Genomic DNA, 24,150 nt, shown 5'->3' with positions numbered 1-24,150 from the left:
TGAAAAAGCAAAAACCAGTCATTAGCCTCCCCGCTAGACTCCCGCCAAGCCTGTCTAAACACGACTGGAGGTTCATCTCTGTCGCTTGGTTAGAGGCGGGTGTCACATAAACACAAATGGTGAATCTATTAGTAAAAGTCAAGATGTAAGTGACATCTGTGACAAACAGCTTAAAGTCTGTTAATGTCACTGAAGACAAACTTTAGGTATTTCACTTTCTTCTCAGTCTATCAGCAAGCTTCAGTATCACATGCTGTGTAATTTCCTGGAACATTTCTCTTCTTTTTGTTAAAAAAACATCTGAACCACCTTCAGAGTAAAAGCTGTACCTTTTGAAATATGTTGGTTGTTGGTCACTGAAATTTGGACATTAAATGTTGGGTTTTTATAAGCCAGTATCTTTCACGCAAACTGTACATCTTTGGCAATCTGCAAGCAATGCAAGCAATCCCAAGAAGGCTAAGGAAAGGTCTTTTTGCTTTATTTCTCCCGCTGACAGCCAGCAACCTACAACAGCCACCTGTCAGTCAATCAGGGAATACTGCCCGAGGTTACCAGGGGGTCACTGACGGGTCTCTAGTCCTGTGTGAGGCCTGGTTGGTGAGAGTTGTGTCATCTTCCACACAAACTATGGCTGACCTAAACTATTGCACGGTTTTCAGTGAAGCACAGTATAGAAGTTTATTATGCAACGTCATATGCACATTGCTCAAGAGATGTCCGTCATACTGGGCTTGATACAACCACTGCTTGATAGGGAAAAATGTGTATTTCCCAAATGCTTGGCAGTTGCTCCTGGTGGTTGCTGGCTCGCACTGTGTGAAATCAATTACAAAGAAGGTGCTTCTTCAAAAACCTCCTTGTGATTGATTTGGTTGCTCGTGGATTGCCACGGTTGCCTATAGTTTTTCTTATTTGTCTACAAATGCTAAGTCCTAGCATATAAAACTCAAAAAAGTGGAACATGACGTGGAAATGGAGTAAAAGTTGTGCCTTTTGAAACATGTTAGCTGCTGCTGAAGAAGAACCTTCTCCATTTCTTGTTCGCTTCACAATTTTCACAGGTTCACTGCAGCTTGGAGAGAAGCTGGTCAGTGTTTGTTGGTAGACAAGCCCGTCACTTCCATTCAAACTGGGAATGCAACAATATGGCAGCAACCAAAACATGCACCGGGGAAATTCTTTCACCACGTGGTTGAGAAATACACATTTTTCCCTAGCAACATGAGGTCGCCAGGGGGTCATTGACTGGTCTGTTAGCTTGTGTGACTGAAGCTTTAGCAATAATTTTCCCAGCAACTGCCGTCAAACTCCAGCAACCACTCTGAACTGGTTTGATGAATTTTCCATTTCTCTGGTGACCAGAGGTTGCCAGGCAGCTGCCAACTGGTATCTAGGCCCGTGTGCCTGAAAATTAAGCGTAATCAAGCTTTAGCTTTCTTTGTGGCTGGATGTGGAGTTTATTTCTTTGTCAAAACTTGTCTGAATGTTTGATTCAATCATCACAATGCTTTCACCACAATATCACTGTGTTTCACATCAGTTAAAACTTTCCTCACGTCTTTTTGTCCAACTTTAAATCACAAAAATGAAAAGTTTCCATCTGCCTCGGTGATTTATTTGTGTTTACAGCAGCGGCGGTGATGCAGGCATCTGTTTTGGCTGGAGAGCGTTCAGTGTGGAGGAAAACGTCTGTGTGGAATTCAAATTCATTATCGCACCAATCTGTTAAAATACACTGCTGTGACTCACAGTTACCGAAGGTTTACTTTGACAAAGACAGACTAATGACTAGTTAATGAACTTTCCTCTCTGGGTAAGCAATTAATTTCTGAAAGAGGAGCTCAAAATGGAATAAAAGTACACAAAGATTGAAAGATTTTTGCAGATAAACAAAAAAAAACCTTCATTACTGTTTATTCTGTGATGCCATTAGCAATGCAAAGCCGTAATTATTTCTATGATTTGCATTTCAAATTCGATTCCCTCTCACTGGCAGACAGATTACTCTTGCTTCTCCTTTCCCTGTCTCACAGTAAGTAATTCCACATTTCGTTTCACGGATGGTGGGATAATGACATGCAAATGAGCTCATCAGTGAGGGGGGAGGAGGGGGAAAAACACCATGATGAGGAACAGATAGCAGGGATTTTATTCTTGGTGCTCCGGATAATTTGGGGAACTGATGAGTTTATTTTACTGCGATGGATGGAGACAAAGGACGAGTTTGCATCCAAATTGTTTCATATTCAGTTCAGGAATAAGAAAGCGAAACACAAAACTGCGCGTCTTGGTTTTCCCCTGTGAATTTGTCACTGTCACCCCGAAAATTATGGCTGGTTCATGAGATAAAGTTTGAGGCTTAATTAAACTTTGATGCTTACAGTTGTAATCAGAAAAACAGCAGCACGTTGTGGTTAATAGATTCGCTTTACAAGATCCCCGGTTCGAGTCCAGGAAGAGACACGAATCCAGACCCAGGGGATCACAGTAGTGCACTCTCAGTGCCGGTGGGTCAATAAGGGCATTCACAGTCACACATTCATTCAGCATCTAAATGCTTTCTAACACTCAAACTCTGGCCCAAGGATACTTTAGCCTGCAGGCTGTAGGAGCCACAGCAACCTCTTTAGAAATAAGAGAGCAGCCAAAAGCACTTACATAATTGTTTTTAGGTTTCTTGTTCAGTTATGAGGGCCTAATTGCTAATATTCTAATATTTGCAACTTGTTGAACCATAACACAGTACATGCAGCACGCTGCAGGGATGACAGGTTTTTAGGCTAGCATCGCCCAAACTACTATATGTCGATTTGTGTTTAAAAACAGACTAAACCATCACTTGTGCTAGTTTTAGGTGAACAAGGTGCATAATCAGATTTGGTGATATCATTTTTATCACACAAATTTCACTAATTTCTATAAATCTGACATGAACAACAGGTGTCTCAGCCCTACTGTGATGTTGGATTTTTTTTAACCCCTTGCTGATAAACTCTGGGACACGTAAATGCTTCAGAGTTTACAAGTTGGGTATAGCGTTGTTAGGCTTGAAGAGTTTACAGCTCAGTTGTTAGTTTAAGATGATACTGAATAAAACAGGAAGTTCATTTTGTAATGGTGGTTTCCCAAATAATCAGAAAGGAGGAATACCAAGGATACGTTCACTAGCTGAAGGGTTGTCAGTCACAACTTGTTAGCCAATGAGTGTGCTTATTTTCTCAGTCAGATCCACCCTTCAATCATCTCATTGGCTCTTAAACACCAAGATGGTGATGGCAAAAACATCCAGGAATTAAGGATTTATAACAAGAATTCCCAAACCAGTGGGTGATGTCAGGTAACTCTCTTCATATGTTACACTGTTCATGTCCAGATCAGCCTGTGTACATCAGGCATTCTCAGTCTCGATAACCGGTTAGTGTGCTGTAGGTGTTAGGGCAGGGGTGGGCAATTCCAGGCCTCGAGGGCCGGTGTCCTGCAGGTTTTAGATCTCACCTTGGGTCAACACACCTGAATCACATGATTAGTTCGTTACCAGGCCTCTGGAGCTAATTTAGTCATTTAAATCAGCTGTGTTGGTTCAAGGACACATCTCAAACCTGCAAGGACACCGGCCCTCGAGGCCTGGAGTTGCCCACCCCTGTGTTAGGGCATTGCAGTAATCAGTCCTGGTTAGATGTCTGAAATAAAGTTAACACAAACTTCAGATGTTTCATTTGTTTTCATTTGTTTTTGTTCTGCAGCATAGTATTTAGCAGTTTGTTTAGTTTATTACACTTACAAATGTGTCATCATTTTGTGAAGATTACCTTGCTGAACAAAGCATCATAAAACGGTACTTCCCATAGAAGACTTTGTGTGATAAAATCTGCAAACGTGACATTTTCGATTGGCTTTTTGCCAAAGTATCAAAGAAGATGTAATAACTATGAACGACTGGGTTTTCTTTTCTGTAGGCTAACTTCCAGGTTAGCCTACAAAAACCCCCTTACCCCTGCAGCACTTTCAGCATGTTAGTCATTTACAACTGCAGCCAGTTAATATCCCTCTCAGTTGGATTTTAAGTGTGTATGCAGGGAATTTCCTGATGCCTGCAGCATATTTAGCATTACAATTATCAGCAAGAGAAGCGTTATGAATGATGGGAAAATGTCTTATAGTTAACAAAGTTCTATTTGTTAAGTAAGCACATTTTCAGAAACCAAACGATGCTGCCGTCCTTATAAAGTTGAATTCCTTAAAGCACGTCGTCAGTGCTGTGAAAAAAGTATTTTTCACCTTTTAGTTTAGATTAAAAGATCTCAAAAAGTAACATAACAATAATAATAATAATACTAATAATGATAATAACTTTATTTATAAAGCGCTTTCAAACGAAAAAGCACGCTCCTCAATAGTCTTTTTTTGGCTTTAGGAACTTTTAGAAGGTCAGTATCCTGAGATCGGAGGGCACGGGATGGAACATACATTTCATATCATGCTCTAAGAAACAGCTGAGAAATAAAATCATTAACATCTATCAGTCTGGAACTGGACAAAAAGCCATTTCTAAGGCGTTAAGACTCTATTGAACCCCAGTGAGAGCCATTATCCACAAATGGAGAAAACTTGGAAGAGTGGTGAACCTTGGCAGAAGTGGCCGGCTTTCCAAATTTAGTCCAAGAGAGCATCAATGAAAACATCATCTAAAGAACTGCAGGACCCACTTATCTCAGTTAAGATCAGAGCTTATGACTCCACAATAAAAAGGAGAGTGGGCGGAAATGGCATCTAAGGAGAAAATCACTGCTCACCAAAAAGAACACACAGGCTCGTCTCGCATTCTACTAGATCCTGAAGGAGAATGTCCGACTATGAGTCGGTGCTCAGAAGCTGAAGCATACTTCGGTTATGAAGCAGGACAATGATCCACAACACTCCAGTAAGTCCACCTGTGAATGGCTAAAAAACCAAATGAAGATTTTGGAGTGGTCTAGTCAAAGTCTGGTCTTTGGTGTGATTTAGATGCTCAGGTTGATGTTAAACGAGCCAAAATTCCTCCACAGTGATGTTGAACAGCGTTTACCAGTTATTGTAAACACTTTATTACAGTTCTTGATCTCATGGTTGGCACAGCCAGTTATTATGCTTTGTGGGGAATTAATTTTTCATATGTAGGATTACGTTTTTTAGGATCACAGATTTTTTTTTCCCCTAAAAAATGAAGTCATTGTTTAAAAACTATATTTTGCATATACATCTTTGTCTAACATCAAAATGTGTTTACTTTCACCGAACACCTGCGGTTACAATTTTGTACGTATTAAATCCCATTAAATAAGATGTATTACTTTTCATATATTCACATATGCGATTATAAAAATACTATCCAAAGCTTTTATATGCATTTCATTAGTCTTATTTTTTACATCCAAATCAAAGGAGAATATAAAAACCATTACATCTGAATGCACTTTGTGTGGATGCTTCAAACTAGCAATAATTGTCTTCAAAGCACCCAGATCCAGCTGTGATGGACATGATTTGTTGCATGTGTGCCTCTGGAGGCTTAGTTTCCGATGCAGCGAGCAGACAAACCCACATTTGCTGTCGGGCCACAGATTGATGCTCGCAGGAACCCAGCTGGTTACAGACTGAGACAGGAAATAACACTCTAATGATTGGCTTTAATTGAAAAATGAGACTCTTCCTAGAGAGGGCACGCTCAGGTTAGGAGGTGAGTGACGTAGGAAGACGTGGCACCGATCGCTCTAGCATGAATCACCTGCTCGTTGCAGACTGAAATAGCCCAGGCAGGCAGAGTGGGCTGATAATGAGGTCTGTTTTTAATAAACACTGACTGAGGATGGCACTGCTGCCTGCTCTGCTCTGCATGGATGAATGTCCTTTTCCACCTTCTGTGAAAATCAGCCCCACCAATTCTTCCGTGAATAGCATACGCCCTTCAGATCCAAAGCCCACCCCTACCTCTGCCTGCTTCTCGTCACATCACCCCCGGGCACTTAGGGAAGCAGCTCAAAGCTCTGCCGTATGTTTATCCAATCATATTTCCCTGCCACGACCACAGAGCTGGGCCTCCTCGCAGTGTCCAGTTTAATTTTTCCATGGAGCCATGCTGGTGAAAGCTCTGCGGCTTGGGGTTCAGGAGTGTCGTGGAGTTGAGATGTGCTTCCTGGCGGGTGAGCCACGAGGGTGGATCCATCTCTGAACGGGAGGGAGGGGGCGATTTATGATGGGAACCCTGTTATTATGGCCATCTGCGTACATAGTTATTGCACTGGTGCTGTGTTAAACATGAAGCTGTTACCATGTTAGATCTGGTAACTCCAACTTTCAGGTTTTTGTGGCCTTTTTCTTTTCTTTTCATTGATGGCCAAAGGTCGGAGGTTGTTTTTCATTTAGCGCAGTGCTTTTTGATGCCCTCTGTTGTGGCTGTGAAGCAACACGCTCAAAGCAAAGACGGTTTTTCATTTGCTTGTTGTGCCCTAAAATTTAGGGCTTTGAGTTCTGTGTTTATAGACGATTGTAGTGACAATTTTAACCCGTTTAAAACACCAGCGTGAGGCGGCTTTAGCGAATGCTCTGTTTGCTGAAAATGTCCACACTGATGCAGAAAAGTAAAATAATAAATCAAGGGAGCAGAATGGCACTATGTAACACACTGAGATGAGATGGTGTTGAATAAAGTCATTGGTTGTGAATATGCAAGAATCTGAATCTTTCAGTCATATTTGCAGTCCCTGTGCAGTTTCCTGATGATTACTGCCATTTTTTATTTTTATTTTTTGCATAAGCTGGACCCAAAGAGCTCAAACCACTGATGAAGGGTTTAAAAGACTTAGTCATTAGTCATAGAGAGTGGAGTGAATGATGAAAAGACTGGTTAATGGTGCAGAGCAGGGAGGTCTGCAGAAGAAGAGAAAGGAAGTTGACTGAAGATTTTGGTGCAAGTTTTGATTTGATTCAGAAGTCTTAATAATTTGCAGTTGGGATGTTCCATCCAGGGAGAGAGAGTGTCGATGTAGTGTGGGCAGCTATGTCGGTTAAAGGTAAGTCTTTGCCTTTTTTTGTTGTAGCAGTAGTCCATTTGGATCCGGTGAGAGAAGCCGGCTCTACACACTCCTTGGGGAAAAGCTGGTAACTACTTTGGGAAACAACATAGAGATTTAAAGCAGGGAACAAAGGATATAAAATATTACTGAGCACAAAGCACTGAAGTTAGGGTATTTACCACAATGATAGCGACAGCAGAGAGTGGGTGCAAAAGGCAGTCTTTAACTACAGCGTCACTGATGCACAACAGCTGTGAGGGTGCCCAGGAAAGGGGAACTTTCACGAGTAACCACCAGCTCATGTCACCATCAAAGAGAATTTAATAAAGGTTTAAGAACCAAAATAACACAAACTTTTCAGGCACACCCACCGTTTTCTCCCGATGAAGGGAGTCCTCGCTCTGTGACGAGGCTTAAAGCCCAAATACTTCATACCTGAGGGCCTGAGTCACTCGCTGATGTTCTGCTGAGCCTGACTCAGATGAGGACAAACACAAATATACATGCCGACAAGTTCGCACTGAGTCAGAATCTCGTCAGCGCCTTCACCCGGCTGGCTGCTGTCCACAGCAGCTTTTAAGTGTGGTGACCCTGGGATCAGGCCTGCATGCCTTCCCCTTTAACTCAGCATGGATCAAAAAAAATGCCCAGCATTCTGGGGGCTTTCAGATGGGCCAGCTCTGCTAAATATATCAGATAGAGAAGGAGGGCGAATTACGCAGAGGACTTTTCTTCTCTCACGCACACAAAAACTATTTTCCAACCACGTTTTAACCCCTGGCGCACCTCCTCCCACCCTAACAGGCCCACTGTGCCCAGTGTGTGTTTCTAATACTCTCAGATGAAGGCTGTAAAAGCCTGGTATGCCTCGTCCTTTGTGCGTGTCCTTTATGTTTTCTGTTTTGTGTTGTTCACTGATTAAAGACACAGAGGGTCTGTAAGTGAGCGAGCAACCATCAGAGACGCAGGTAAAGCAGATGGAAGAAGCAGCCATCCCCGCCGGGCCTCCCTTCCTCCTCATTTGAAGCTCCACCGCTGAACTGTGACCCATCAAGTCGCTCAGCCAAGATGCAGTAATGACCCCCACCTCAGCTTCCACTGCACGCATGCAAAGAAATTGGAAAGCGAGAAGGGGGGCATCTGTTGCACATCTGAACCTTCATGAAATGTTTAAAAGGAGCCGAACACAAAAAACACAAATTCACAAAGATCCAATTTCCTCAGAGGAAAGTTATTTTCGAGTGGAGGTGTAAGCTTAGTAGAGCAGATATCAATTGTTTTGTAAACACACAGGATTAAAATGGATCAGCTGTTCAGGGCTGAAAAAAGGGATATTAATCTTGTTTTCTAAAATTGTTATTAAATAATCCTGTATGCTGCCGGATAAGGTCACAGTGCTGAGGAAAAGCTAAAATAGGAAAACCTTTATGCTTTAAAAGTGAATTATAAAAAGATAAGCTGCCTTGCTTGCTTGCATTTTTATAATTGTGGTCTACAGGGATAAAGCTTTTTGAAGGGGTTTGTTTCGGCTGTAATACTGTGAATGACCTCTAGGCCAAACTCTGGCTGCTACACATCCAGCTCTCCGTATACAATCATGATTTAAGCCACTCTTAGACACTCATTAACCTCAACAATAACATACCGTCCGACAACGTTGCTAGGTGTCTTCTTCAAGCAGGGTAAAACTGGTTGCAAAGACGATGCTGCACTAAAAAAGCCTCTCTGTGGTTTCTTTGGTTGCTATCAGATTGTCAGGGTTGCCTGTAGTTTGCATGGAAGACTCTGACTTCTCTGCAAACACTTGCAAACTAATCGCAGAGCTGTAGTGGGAGTTGAAAAAGTGTGATGCAGGAAAACAGGAAACAGAGATCAGTTGCCTTCAAAAAAAGTCGGACCTTTTGGAATATGTTGGTTGTAAGATGAATTTTCTCTGTGCAGGTTTAAGTCTGCATCAGTGACAACACCAGCCACAGAACCACATCCTGATCCTGTGTTTTTTTGGGGGGGAAAAGCAGGAAGGACGTTTACTTTTGTGTAAGGTAGAATGACTTTCTTTGTCTCCTTATTGCCAAAATGTTATATTCTGGTAGAGTTTGGGTTCAGATTTTCATTCATGATGACTGACTTACATTAAATTATGACCTCATAAAGCCCCACGTCCACGCTACTCCATCCACATGGGCAAAGCCTAAAGCAGTGACAGGTTGCCCCCTGCAACATTTGAGATTCAGCTGATCTGATGCCATCGTCCCAGGATTCCCCTGAATGTTTGGAGTTGAAGTCTCCATGGATCCGATCTGTTTACTTTCCTCTTCTCCCTTACTCTCTTTCTCACGGTATTAATCGTGTGGGTGGGGTGGGGTGGGGGGGTTACTTCACTGATTGACTTCATTCATCATCCCTCATAAGTCTTTTCCAAGATAATGCATTTTCAAATTTATTTCATTTTCTATCAGAAAGATGTGAAAATGTTTTTTATATTTTTGTGACAAGATATCTGATCCTGAGCGTAGTAATCTCCCCACAGCGATCGGTGATTATGGGAAAGAAGAAAATGCCAGAGTACATTGAGACACAATGTTTTTATTCATATTTAATCGAAGCCACAATCTTTCCCTGACTTTAACTGGACTACTTTTGTTGTCTGAACCTGACCACAGACGGGATTCTGGACATGAGTCATTTGCTCTGTGCTACGTGCCCTCCATCCACCCCAGCAGCCTCCCGTTCATGAATGCGCTGCTTCATTCTTTATTAGAAAGAATGCAATCTGATTGAGTTACACGTAGATTTAGTTGAGGGGATTTGAGATGATGAGCTACTATATTTTAGGAAACGGCATCATTGTGGTGTAAAGAGAAGAAATGCCATATAAAATGGTCACATGATGTATCCGCACCGTCCTCAGTGCAGCAGGACAAGAGCGAATCAGAGCATGATTTTAATTCCTTTCAGCTGCATTTCAAGAAGGGACAGATATTATTGGATTGTCTGGCACATTGTGTATGTTTTCATGGCCTAATGCTCTTGTTGTTATGAGCTGATTTGGAGTTTGAAGTTGTAACCATGGTCCCATTTTCTGAATATCAAAGATCCAAAACAGCCGTCAGTGGGTTTGCCTGAGTGAATTAAGCCATCCATCACCCCAGATAAAGAATTTATTCACTATTATTCATTTTAGTCAAAAAAAAACAACCCAAGAAGTCACTGAACGAACTGCAAACAGTACTAAACATTTAATTATTATAAAAATGCACACTCAAAGAATAGGAATGGAGGGTTTCACCAAAACCAGCTGATGATTCAAACATTCATTGTACAGCTCATTTCAATAAAGTTTTATTCATATAGCGCCAAATCACAACAATATATAATGATACAGAGGAAAACCCCAACAATCAGATGGGCCCCTCTGAGCAAGCTGTTCAAACTCCCTTTGAACAGGAAGAAACCTCAAGCAGAACCAGGCTCAGGGAGCTGCAGCTATCTGCCAATGCAGATTAGTGTGTAAATATACAGGGACAGAAAAAAAGGTCAGTGAAGAAGAAACATTTATGGGAATACCCCAGGAGCCTGGTACTATTGCAGAGAATTCAGGGTCATCTGATCCAGCCCTAACTATAGGCTCTATCAAAAATGAAAGTTTTAAGCCTATTCTTAAAAGTCGAGTGGGTGTCTGTTTCTCGAATCCAAACTGGAAGCTGGTTCCAGTGAAAAGGCCTGAAAGCTGAAAGCTCCGCCTCCCATTCTCCTTTTAAATGTCTAGAAACCACAAGTAAACCAGCAGTCTGGGAGCAAAGTGCTCTCTTGGGTTGATACGTTCTTTGAGGTCTTTAAGATTAGATGGTTATTCAAGACCTTGTCTGTGAAAGTGTAAAAATGGCAGGGAAATCCTTTAATTTAAAAAAAAAGTATTTCAATTCCTGGGGTGGTGATGTCAGCGTGATTTGAACAATGAAGAGTAAACTAGTGTATTTATGGACTTCATGTAAAGGTTTTTTGTGCTTTTGTAAAGCCACCGTGAATTCAAATATTTATTCTTGAAATTACACTTATATTTTGCATATTTTAAGATTTCAAATTTAAATTTATAAGCTCATAAACTGAGAAGTGTGACACCCCCAAGTTGGGGGATTAGTCATTGAAACAGACCTTTAAAGAGATTCGATTTGATTCGAGATTCAATCAGAAGTGGCTCAAACATAGACTTCCATGGAAGGATCTGCTTAGTCACACGTAGCCAGAGCCACATGTTAATCCCAGATGTTGCTCTCTCTGTAAAGGAAGCTGACACATATGTTACTGCTACTTTCCATCTGATGCGAAACACTGACTTCTTCTATTTATAGCAGATAGGGCTCACTGCAGCTAATAATAGCGGGTTTTTATAACCTGGTGAGCATGCAAATGCTTTATTTTAACCATCCTCATCTTTTATTAGAGCCAAAACTCATTTTGTCTGTTTGGACAGAGAAGCAGGAAAAAAATTCCAGAGTCAACAGATCCCAGCTGAGCATTGTTTTGTTGTTTGTCCCTGTTATGTATCCATGTTATTGGTCGTGCCCTGTAATTTTCAGCTGCTGCAGACTGGCAGCGTCACCACCCGATGACATCAACCCTCCGAAACCCAGACGTGAACTAATTTTACCTGGCAGCGCTCGCTCTGTCAGCACCACAAAGACAAACAGTACAAAATGTGTTCCTACTTCTTCTCTGTTTGTGCAGGTATTGGGTAATTCTGGGGTTAGCTGTGTTATGCAGTGAGGCTTGCATGGCAGCCTTATATGGAGGTAACTCGGTGGGGGTGTTTGTCTTTTAAGCACATGCCTCTCGGGCCCCAAAAACACTGCTGAATTGAGATGCTGGTAAGAAAACAGCACATTCTAGTTGTTTTTATTATCCCTAAATATGCACTCAAGTGTCATAAAATAGCAGTATGATCATATAATTTGACCTTAGAAGCAGAAACTCGCTCCAGAACAACAAACAAAATGTGCACAGTGGCTTCCATTTACTGTGCACCAGAAAGAAAAGTCTCTCTGCGGTTATAAACTGCCCTTCGCTCAGCATCGGGTCACAGTTTGTCAAGATTATTAATGGTATCACTTTCTGTCTCAGCTGAGCTCAGGCTTTCTGCTGTATCTTTTAGATAAAAGCACGATTTTGTATTCCTTCTTTAAATTGATGGTGTTTTTTACATTTTAGTTCAGATATATACAGTAAATCACCGCCCCTTGCTGCTCCTCTCTGTTCTCTTGAATTGTCTTTAATAATTAATAGGACTGCTTTCTTTACTCGTGCTTGAGCAATTTCTCATCACACCTGGCGTTAGACTCTGCCTGCACCTGCCCCCCACTTCTAGATTAAACCGCCCAGGCACGAAACCAAAGACGATCACATGTCTGTACGGAAAATTTAATCATTCACAGAAATATTTCACTTCCAGCCTGTCTGTTTTCATCTGACTCTTAAAGCAAACAGTTGTCAGTTTCCGAGGAGCTGGGTAATGATCTCAAGCACAGCAGAAAAACCACCAAGGGATGGCTCGGAAAGGGGGAAACGGAGGATTTGACTCATATTGAAATGTTGTGGGGAGGATTTGAAACTGGCTGTACATGAAAGGAAACCTTCACAGCTTCCAGTTGAAAGGATTTTACATGGCAGAATGATCAGAAATTTCAGCAAACGAGTCGACAGTCATGCATAACACCTACAAGAAGTTACTTCTTAAGTAATTAAAAGGGACAAGATTAGCTCCTGATGCCAATGCTATACTTACGTTTTCAATCTGTTGATGTATTTGTTGATTAAATCATAAAAAAAGCACATTTCCTTGTGGCTGTGTATCACTTTTATCTGTAGGCACGGCATTGTTGCATTTTCTCTTACAGCTCAGTAACATTGTGGTAATCATGGAGAAATAAGTTGAAAACAAGGCAACAAGAAAGTATGAAAATAGCTTGTTATTACCACCTAATGCAGGGGTGTCCAAGTCCAGGCCTCGAGGGCCGGTGTCCTGCAGGTTTTAGATTTCACCCTGGGTCAACACACCTGAATCAAATGATTAGTTCATTACCAGGCCTCTGGAGAACTTCCAGGCATGTTGAGGAGGTCATCAAGCCATTTACACCAGCCGTGTTGGATCAAGCACACATCTAAAACCTGCAGGATACAGGCCCTTGAGGCCTGGAGTTTGACACCCCTGACCTAATGTCACGATCTGGGTGACATTCTGCTTGGACTCTGTGGTTTTCCCACCCCTTCTCTGTAAAGCTTGTTAAATTCATTACTCGTGTGTCCATTGAGTCTGTTTTGGGTCCACTCCCACATACCAGCCTTTTAGCCTTGACACTTAACTACAAAGTAATATCAGTAACATTCAAGTATTTATCTTGTATCAACAGCTGAATAATATTACACTTAAATGTATTTAATTGAGTAACAACAGGCCAGAAACTGGGGGGACATTGTGGAAACAAACATATGCCTATTAGCAACATATATATATTTATGAGAACATATTAACCTGCTGTAAATAAATCTATATATTTGAACTTTTACATACTAACTTATGGTAGTATCCCCATAATAACAGGGTAATATTGATTGATTCTGTAACATATTAGCAGACTTTTGCCACATTATAATGCTGGAATTAATCCTAATGTCCTCAGCATTCCTCTTTGTAAGACGTTAACTATGTAACTACTCTTTAAAATTTTTGTTATATTTTAAAACACAGTGCTTCTCTGCTTCATAAAAAGAAATCCATTTAAAATGACGAATCACACAGTCGTTTGGCTAACATGGCAGACCTTTGTGCTGTTCCACCGACTGACTTGACTGAATGCATCTTGACTGAAAAACCAATAGATCCAGTGGCAGAGGGCTGATTGTAAGGGTTTTTTGGCCCTAATGCTAGTCGCTCCAATAAAAGGTTCTTGTTTTTTTTAAAGTTCAGTGTTAATGTTACACTGAACTTTGATATCCCACCATTTGAATTCTTCCATTTTTTATAACTTATGACCGCTCTATGTGTTTGTCACTTTAGCATGCAAACTTTACAGCTGTTCTCTTCTGTTTTTGCTTCATAGACGTCATAAAAATCTATTGGTAGTATTTTAATTGAATCAGGTCAGACCCAGTTGTGAAAATTGGACTGGACATTCGCTGTTTTGGGGGCAGAAGCCATATATATAAAGTCAAGTTGTTTTTTTAACAGGCCTTATTTTATGGGCTTAAAGTGTATAAATGGTCAGCAGAAGCAGTCAGTTGCCTCCACGTGGTGTTTGGGAATGAGGAGAGCACAAAGTGAAACAGAAATAGCTCAGGCGTCCACCGATTGCATCAGCCCTCTGAGCTCTGTAAATTTTGTTTAGTCTTGCCGGTGCTTAATGTAAGAATGATTCACCCCTGGTTTTATGACTTAATGAATTCGGGGGAAAGTTACTGTGTAGCTGAGTCTAAATATTTGCATGGAGTCATACACATTTTACTCAGAGTAGATCATATGTACACCCACAGTGAGTACTGTGGTTCCTCCTCTTGCTGGAAAAGGCAGCGTCAACGTTGTCTGTGAGTTTTTTTTCTCTCTGACAGTCTTATCAGTGAAGACATGATCTCTGAGACAGCGAGACAGCCGACAACTATGTTTTTTAAGGCTTTTATCAAGAGTTGACGTTGAGCTTAAAGTGTAAAACAGTATCTTCCCAGACTGCTGACAAAGCACCGAAATACGTGCTGTACTTTAAGACAAACCCTGTTCATTTATCAACGTGTAGATGATATAAGCAAACACGCTGGTAGTATTTATCAAGAGGATGAGTTGAGTTATCTCTCTATATACTATTGACCAGATGGATTTTTCTTACATAGGCTAGAATAATGATGCTGGGGCCCGTTTTATCTTATGTGAATGAGACATGTTTTCTTTGTTGTGTTATACAGGACTGATGATCTCTGTAATTTAACGTTGTGTACCAGCCTTTCTTTAAAACATCAGCGAAATCTTAAAAGACAAAATACCTATATACACATATTTCAAAAGGATCCATGTACAAACAGAAAACATATGACAAATGTGTCATTACGATGCATAGAAAATGATTGGTTAAAGGGTGGGTTGAACCAGTGTAGATGGTTTTAAAAGTGAGTCAGACTGCACTGTTTGTCCAAATGTTTACATCCCAATTTATTCTCTGGTTACAAATAAGTGACAGTATAGGTGGTTTCACTTCTTAAATACACCAGAAGTGCATCAGTGTGGCTGGGTTTGCATCCATACATACAGCGGGGTATTCATCTGCACAGGATAGACTTGAATAACTTTCCTGGTCTTTGGACTTTTACTGTTGCACACTTTTGTTTCTGTGTTTTTGACCATTCCTAATTAGGAAATGTTTGCATGCTAACCAGCCGAGCTAGCACTTATGAACGTTATGAAGTCTTTCGCCTTTATGTATAACATATTTCAAAACATTTGGAGCTCTGCAGACTCAGATAACTCAAACTTCACAATGTGATAAAGGTCTTAAAAACAGCTACAGCTGTGGGATTCTTAATTTCGACCTGTTATGCTCATTCCTAGGTTTTATATATTATATTTTTATTCTGCACTAGAGTTACTTTGCCTGATTCACATTTTAAAATCCGTCTTTTTAAACGGACCTTGGTTGTAGCGTCTCAGCTAATCCTTTGTCTAAAACAAGCCATTTCTCCACGCGTACTTCGGAGCAGCTTTTCGGGCACTGTGTTCTTGTTTGCAGTCTTCTGATTGGCCAAAATTTCTGTATACTTAGGGTTTATTCAATTCTGTTCGTTTTCTATGGTGACAAATCCCAACAACGGTCGTGATTTGTAAGGCCTAACTATCAGAGGGTCCTCTGTGAGCAAGAACATGGTGACAGTAGGAAAGAAAAACTCCCTTTTAACAGGAAGAAACCTCTTTGAGCAGAACCAGGCTCAAGGAGGGGCAGCAATCTGCTGCGACCCATTAAGGGTGAGGGGAGGACAATATGTATCAACACCTGTTGCTTTGTGAAGCTCTTGACACTGTTTCTTGCATTTTCACATTGACCGAGAGATTTTTCCAAAAATGAAGCAAAACTCTTTGTTTTAAAAAATAATTTTGTGCATGTGGATCTAGCCTTAAATCCATTTGTTTTAAGCCAACTTTCTTCTGATCCTTGCAAACAGACGGTTTGACCAGCCGGTATGACCACCTTTAACCTTCATCACAGCATGAACTCTCTCAGGGAAACATTCTGGTAAATTCTTTAAGTATTCTTCAGGGAAAGTTCTTCTTGAAGGACCTTCTGTTCTTTTCTTCTGTTCTTTGTCAAGATGATCCCACACTGCTTTAATAAAGCCGAGGTCCGGGCTCTGGGAAGGACAGTCCATGACTGATGGTGTTCCACTGTGCGTTTTTCTATCCAGGCATGCTTTTAGTCCACTGGCACTGTGTTTGGGATCATTATCATGCTGGAAACTGAAGCTACTGCCAATCAGATGTTGTCCAGATGGTATTGCAAAGTGGATCAAAATCTCACACTATATTTCTGACAAAATCTCCAACACCACCGGCTGAAATGCAGCCCCAAACGGATGACAAACACTGTTGTAGCGCTCTCCTGAGGTCCTCTGTACATATTGACTGCAATTTGAAATAAAAATTTAAAATTTGAATTCATCACTCCATGAAACCTGCTGCCACTGATTTTCAGTCCAGTTCTTGTGTAATTTGGAATACCTCACCCTGCACGTTTCCCTTACTTAAGAACATCATCGTGACAGCCACCCTTCCACTGAGGCCATTTGTGATGAGGCTTCAGTGAACAGTAGATGGAACTAACTGAAGGGCCCGCTGATTCACTCCGGTTCTGTGTCAGCTCTTTTTAAAGAGGGTGTCCAAATTTGCAATGTCTTGGTCCAACAAACTTTCTACTATTGGGTCCACCTTTATGTAAATGCAACGCCAAGTGGTTCATACTGAAAGAAAGACATTTAATCAAATGGAAATCCTTTCCATGTTTTTTTAAATTCATAATCTGTTTTCTTTATTGTTTGATTTTCTTTGTGAGTGTATAACTAAACTGGAAAATGAATTATTTTATTGACTTCAATTTGAAATATGTAAAAACAAACTTCCAGAAACACATAAGCTGCTCTGTGAGGCTGCACAACACACTGTTGTACTTGGTTTTGGGCTAAATGCTAAAACAATCACCAAGTACATTATTTACCAAATAGAGCTTCCAAGTTCCACTTGTGGTGAATTTAAACTTCTTTAATTATTATTATTGGAACGTTACCATTTCCACCTATTCTCCCTCCAAGGGCATCGAGCGCTGCAGTTTTGGGAGAATTTGGTGGCATCACAGAGAAACCAACAATGTGTCCTTTGGAATCAATGCTTTAACATGACCTCTTGGCTTCATCTGCATACAGTGAGTCAGATTAGGTTGCATTTTTCAGCATGCAACCAAACCACGACCTTTTCCTAAACTTCAACAGCAAATGAAAGTGGAAGTAAAAAGTGAGTTAAAAGGAAACTAAAGGGAAAAAAAGAGTAACGGTAAAGTGAGGCAATAATCCAAGCCAGACACAGCAGTTAACAACAACTGTGATTTAGCTGCTGTCTCGACTTGTTGGTGGCACCACAGTTGCGAAACCTTGGACACTTATTTCAGAATATGCATTACTGGGATAACTGGCTAAACATGAAGAATGTAAAGGATGAATTTCTCCCTGAAACAAAACAATCTTAAAGTGATTTAAAAGCAACTTTGACAAAAATTATAACAACTTGGAACCGATCATTACAGCTGACTCTTAGCTTCCTGAAAAATGGGTGGAGCAGGGATCTGTTCTTGACTTGAGTGGAGTTGAGGCTGTGACTTAGCATGCTATATTTTATTATTTAACACTAAATAGAAAAAAGCACCTGAGACAAACAGCTTTGAATGTAATCTTGATTTAATAATGGAAGTACAAAGAGTACTGAGAGATTCCCAAACTTAATACGATTCCTTGTGAGTGGGACAGAAATGTGTGTAACAAAATAAATGGCAATCAGTCCAATATTTCACTTTAAAAACAAAAAGATGACTACAAAAGCCAAAGATAAACTCTCTGTGAATCATTAATGTGCTAAATTTCATGGCAATACAGTCAACAGTGTGATGGTGTCATTGGAAAGATCAAGAGTCTCACAGTCAGGAGCATTTCACCAACAGAGAGCATTTGTTGAGATGCGTCAGTGTCAGAGTAGATGGCAGTTTAGAAATTCGGAATAAAAGCTAACCTACAACAGAAAAGAAACACAAATGCAGCATGTTTCATCCCCATGTTGTAAACTTCACCGTGCAGCAGTGGATTCATACAGAGGAACAGCCAAAATCTGAAACTTCACTTATAATAACTTAACTCCCCCCAGGAGGCCTATATTCATCCCAGGGCCTCTATAACTCGTCTGGAGAGTCGGGGAAAAGGATGCCAGCGGTATGTGGGTGATACAGACAAGCTTAACACCGAACTTTCCAGAAGTATAAATGTTCCCGACGCGTTTTTACTCAGCGGAGCAGCCAAAACCATCCCGTCCCAGTAGTCCTATCAGTGTCTGGGATCTAGCCTTACAGATCCTGCTGCAGGATGAGTGAGACACAGTGACCTGCATAAACCTGCTGTGTAGATCACGCTGCAGCCTGTCTGGCCTCTTTCCATCACAGCTCCTTTTAAAGGTCCAGGTAAGCTATGAAATGCAGCAGCCTGTGTCGCTAAACAGCAGCAGTATTCAACCATTCTACAAATGACTGAGAGGTATTTATAGTTTCCACTGAGTATACGTACATACAGTTTGAGACAAAAAGCTTTGGGGTTACCAACAAAGACCTCCACTGAGATAAGAACCCTCATGTTTTGTTGAGGAGGCCTCAGACAGGAGATGAGTGTGTTTTAGAGGACAAATACCTCAGTATATCTGTTAGCGTATCTCAGGCTAACAATGTGTCACTCTTATCAACCGTATAGACTCAATACACACTAGACAAGCGCAGATACTTAAGAGTGCTGTGAGCAGCACGAGGCCTTCGAGCTCACCATTTGTACCTCTAGCAAAACTGGCCGTGCTCCAGTTTTCTGTCAAACACAAAATTCTTTGGTAGATGATTACAGGTTTAGAGACACAGTAGTTTGAGTGTTGGGTGAAGTAAACCATTAAAGGGGAGCCGTAAGGGGCCGAGCTGGATGTGCACAAGGAACTCAGTGTAGTTTCTAAAGAAAATGTCTTTTATTTTACCCCGAAGTGAAAAAAAGACATTGCAAAAACCAAAATGATTCTTTGGACCCACAAAAGGCTAATTTAACAGAACTAAACACGAGTTGTTATGCCAGCACGGCGTAGTAAGTAAACACTTACATGCAGGCCGATGAAACACTGGGAATAAACACTAAGAAATGATCCAATAATAAAAAAACAAACTCATCAGTCAGTTAAGCTTCTTTGATTGAGCTGAAAATAAATCCAAATGATTAAACACGCCAGCTTCAGCCAGATCACCCCTGCACCATAAAACCAAAGGAAGAAGTCAACATTTAACAAAGTTTATAAAGCAGGATAATCGTGAATATTTTAAATTAATTATATGTTGTCATTTATGTTTGTGTCTCTGTGCAAGTGTTGTATAGCTGCAGATGTCACAGGGCCCTATTGTGCTTTGCCTTATTTTCCATTATATTTATACTGGTACACGGTTGGATTGCTCATAATTAACAAGGCCAGAGTTTCAAGCAATGAGGTCAGGGTTGTGAACTCCCTATCAGGCAAAAGCTCAGGCTAGAAGATGGCTTCAAACACTCAGATTCAAGGTTTTTTGTTTTTATACTGTTGGTTCTGAATACTGTCATAGGGACGGGCCATCCCTGTGGTATGGGTGGAGAATCTTCATAATGACTTTCAAGCTTGTTAAACTGTGAAAACTCTGTTTTTGCCTTATATACTGTATTTCCATGTATGCACGTTTGCACACGTTTCAATACATCGCTGCAGCTATTTCCCAATTTCCAAGAAAATATAGATATGAGGGGTGGCTCAAGACTTTTGCCCAGCACCTTATATGGAAAACCCATAAAGCAACACAAACGGGAACAGATATGGATGGATAGAAAATGTTAAGTGGGCAAACCTAATTGCCGCCTACATTTATTAAAGCTTATATTAAATGCTCTTTTTGGTCTCCATTCAGTTATTTTTAACTTACACTCAAACACTTTTCACCACCACAAAAATGCTGCGTTGTTGTTCTTTTTGCAATATAGAAACACATCAAAGTAAAAAGTTATTAATGAGGACAAGAAAATTACACTCTTGCAGTGAGTGATTAACTCCCTGTTTTGACATTGACCAAAACAGAAAGTCTGTGCCCCGAGGGAGCGTTTTCTCAATGAGAGGCCAGATCCGCCCACGTGCGCGGCATGAAGCAGCTCGTCCTCTGTAATGACTCACCCTCTGCTCCACTTTTTTTTTTTTTTGCCTAACATTTCTTGCCAGTAGTGAAGATTCGGGCGTCTTTCATCAGAACTGCACTGCCTGAAGGAAGCAGTGAGGATCCCAGATTCCCACAGCTGAACCGCCTCATCACTGGTCACTCAACGCTTATTTGATGTAAACCTTCAAAGGGAGAAGATCCCTCTAATCACACACAGTAAACCATGAGGTCAACCGCTCGCTGCAATAAATTTCCTCTTCTAATACGCAGCTGTTAATCAGTTATGTCTTTTTGTTGTTTCCCAGGACTCGAAGGAAACTGAAAACAATAAGCAAACAGAAACGGCTCATTTAAAGGATAAGAGCGCTAAAAACGGCATCACAATTTTATGAGACCTTTTATTTAGTTTTTATAGGGAGAAAAATCACAGACGGGATGAAGTCAGCTGCATCCTCGGGGGAAGATTTTCTCTGATGCAGGTGTAGCCGTTGGTTGTGGTCAAGCGCGGGCTCTCTCAGGTGCAGCTATTTTCATGTAGAGCCAAGGGGAGATCAAACCCTCGTTCGTTCCCTGATTCAACTCGTGCCACTTCAAACGGGGCGGTTGTTTAAACTGCGATTGTGAACACCTGCCTCCAGAGAGCCATCAAAGGTGAGCTACAATAACCCTGCTTGTGATCCTGTGGGAGCTCCTTGTTCTCACTACAAAGGGAGTCAGAGAGCCTGCCCCGGTGAACTCTGTTTGACTTCACGTTTGTGCACCAGTGCGGTTCTGAACAATAGAGTTTCAGTGTTTGTGTCTGAACTTTTGGGTGGATTAGTGTTGGTACTGCTGGCTATCAATCAAACAGACACATAGTGTATATGCCAGATCCAGAAACAGCTTTCCAACACATATTCTACCTTTAAATACTTGTGGTTGGAGATGAGTTAATTTATCAGTGTGTTGGTTTTGTAGGTCAAATGAGTTTTCTTTGGGGTTTCTGTCAGTGTATTACAACCGCAGTGGTCCCAGTTTGGGCCTTTGAGGATTTTTTAAAGATACAAATGCTACAGTTGAAGTACCTTATCAGCTTTGTGTTGTTAGTAGCCATCTGAGATATACAGAAGGTGCTTGAAAAGACTTACATTTTATAAAGTGATAAAGAACCACAGATTTACCAGCTTTGCCTTCATTCTCTTCTCTATTCACCACAACAGACCAGTAGAGCATCTGCATCACTGCCAACACTGCACCAGTCACTTTGTTTATCTCCCTTCTCATCCGACTCATGTACAAGACTCTCAAACTCCTACACTTGGGGGAGCAACTCATCCCCAACCTGGAGACTCCACTGCAACCTTTTCCAGCTGAGAACTTTAGGCTCAGACTTGGAGGTGCCTAATCTCATCCCAGCGGCTTCACACTGGGCAGCCCAGTGTGAGATGAAGGTTTCCAGAAGGGCCACATCGTCCATTGTTTTAGTCTTTATAGTAGAGCTGTCAGTGTTAATCTTGTTAAAATGACGTTAACGCCATAACCCCATTAACGAGGCAAATCTTCATTAGCGAGTTAGCGCGGACCGCCCGTGTGTGGGGCTGAGCGGTGTCAACACGTTAGCGCAGTTAGCTCGTTAACGCGTTAGCGCCCCACGCACGGAAAGGGTGGAAAGTTTTGCTTTTTAGAGACCTGCATTTTTTCACTAAATGCTAGGTGCTGCTGTTCTCGAAGAATTTTAGCATCAGGTAACATTAGATCCAAATATAGTCAGTTCTGATTTCTAAACTTCAGGCTTCAAAACTGGACTTCACTGACCAACTGACCCCCGTCGGTCACAGCAGGTGATTGCTGCTTCCAAGTCTGGTTCTGCTGGAGGTTTCTTCCTGTTAAAAAGGAGTTTTTCCTTCCCACTGTCACCAAGTAGTTGCTCTGAAGGGTTTTTTGATTGTTGTTGTCTTTTTTAGCTATTGTAGGGTTTTTACATTGCAATATAAAGTGCCTTTAGGGGACTGCTGTCATGCTGTACTAAATAAATAAAACTAAATTGAATCGAACTGGTGACATCATGGTGGCTATTTCCATCTTTTATTTACAGCCTTCGGTTGAAGAGTCTGTGTTCAGTTCATGTGAAAGATGTTGCTGTGTAACACATGTCTCGCCATGTGATTGCAAAGGTCAAAGGGTCCCAGTGGCCTCTGTGTGACATCTTCCTTGTCTGACCTCAGGTCAGATTAAGGTCACAGAGTTGCGTCAGCCTTATCTAAGATAAGCGCTGAATTAGTACAAAAACTCCATACTGAGCAGTAAACATCACAACAGGATGAGATAACGTCTCAATCAGTCAAAAATACATAGTTGGAAATACAAATGATGACATTTTCATCATGTGGGTCTCTGCACTGAAACCACAGACTGGCCCTAACCGGTCTAAATAGATTCAATGAGATAAAGACAGATAAGGTATGCTGTGCTTTCTTACTAAGAGAATGAAAGACTGAAACCTTATCAATATCTGTGCAGCGAGTATTAAGGTAACGTTGCACCCAGCAATGGTTAGCTTAGCATGACAGATGGGAACCAGCTAGCCTGGATTTGCCTAAAGGTGGCAAAATTCACTATGAACACCATTAAAGTTCAATTAATTTAGACTACTTATTGAAATGAGTTAAACTATTAACTAGTTTAATCTAGAACATAGTTTAAATAGAGTGTTCAAACTAACAACTTATCATAGGAACAATATAAAAATAATTGTCATGTAGGAAAAAAAAACTTTTATATTTCTGGATGTCAACTTGAATTTCGAAATAATGTGAGTAGTGTCCTATTTATACTGATGATTGTAGGTATAGGAAATATAGACTGTGGTTGATGGTTTCAGACTATTTTAGAGCCATAGGCATAATGTCGGTTCTTTCTGAGTGACTGAGTTACAAGCTGATACTAACAAGCTTAATTAGCAAACTGCATTTATTTATTAGCAGATACCTGTTAAATTTATAATACTGGTACCATACAGAAAGCCTCATTTATCGTTTAGTTTCTATAAAAATGTTTGAAAAGGCTCCAATAACACTGATAGTCCCGTTCGGTAACTTGAATTAGAGTAGTTAATTTGAAGCCTAGCAGAGAATGAGGAACACCGTTCAGTTAAAAGGAGTTATTTTTAAAAATTCAGTGTCTTACATTTGTTGTGAGGAGTGAACTAAAACCAGTTTTTGTACTAAGCTGCAAACATGCTTATTCCCGAGAGTCTCTGGAGACTGATTAGCTTTTGAAGCCTCCCTCAAGTGGGTCTGATTTTCAGCCCTGGAGGTGGCTGTAAGACTACTTTTACAACAGGTTAATTTACCTGTCGTTATGAAAAAAACAAAAAAAACAAAAAACAATCACAATATAGCTACAAAGTACTTAGAGACTACTGTAGCTGACCTCATAATGAAATTAAAATCAGAATTTGTCAAAGGGCTTGAATTCCTTGGAGGGGAGAGGGTAACCTGTACAGGAACAGGTAAAAATATTCACCATCATCTTGGGTTAATGAGGTTGAGGCAATTTCTTGCTCAGGTGCTTTCACTTCCAGGAAAGCGATTGCATGTCTAATAGTAAGTCAGCTACATTTTGACTCA

At 40.9% G+C, this 24,150-nt stretch overlaps 1 long non-coding RNA gene across 1 annotated transcript in view; it reads left to right on the top strand.

Moving 5' to 3' along the window:
- LOC147303569 (uncharacterized) overlaps window positions 1-24,150 on the top strand; it is a 97,453-nt gene that overhangs the window by 70,178 nt on the left and 3,125 nt on the right. The window lies entirely within an intron of this gene.

The sequence above is a fragment of the Aulonocara sp. 'chitande type north' Nkhata Bay genome, linkage group LG22 (assembly GCF_057382095.1).
Source record: "Aulonocara sp. 'chitande type north' Nkhata Bay isolate Kocher_YH1m ecotype deep benthic linkage group LG22, A_spYH_male_GT1.1, whole genome shotgun sequence".
In the NCBI taxonomy this organism is placed as follows: domain Eukaryota; kingdom Metazoa; phylum Chordata; class Actinopteri; order Cichliformes; family Cichlidae; genus Aulonocara; species Aulonocara sp. 'chitande type north' Nkhata Bay.
Note: the sequence above shows the minus strand (reverse complement) of the source record. Positions and strands in the feature narration are given on the sequence as shown.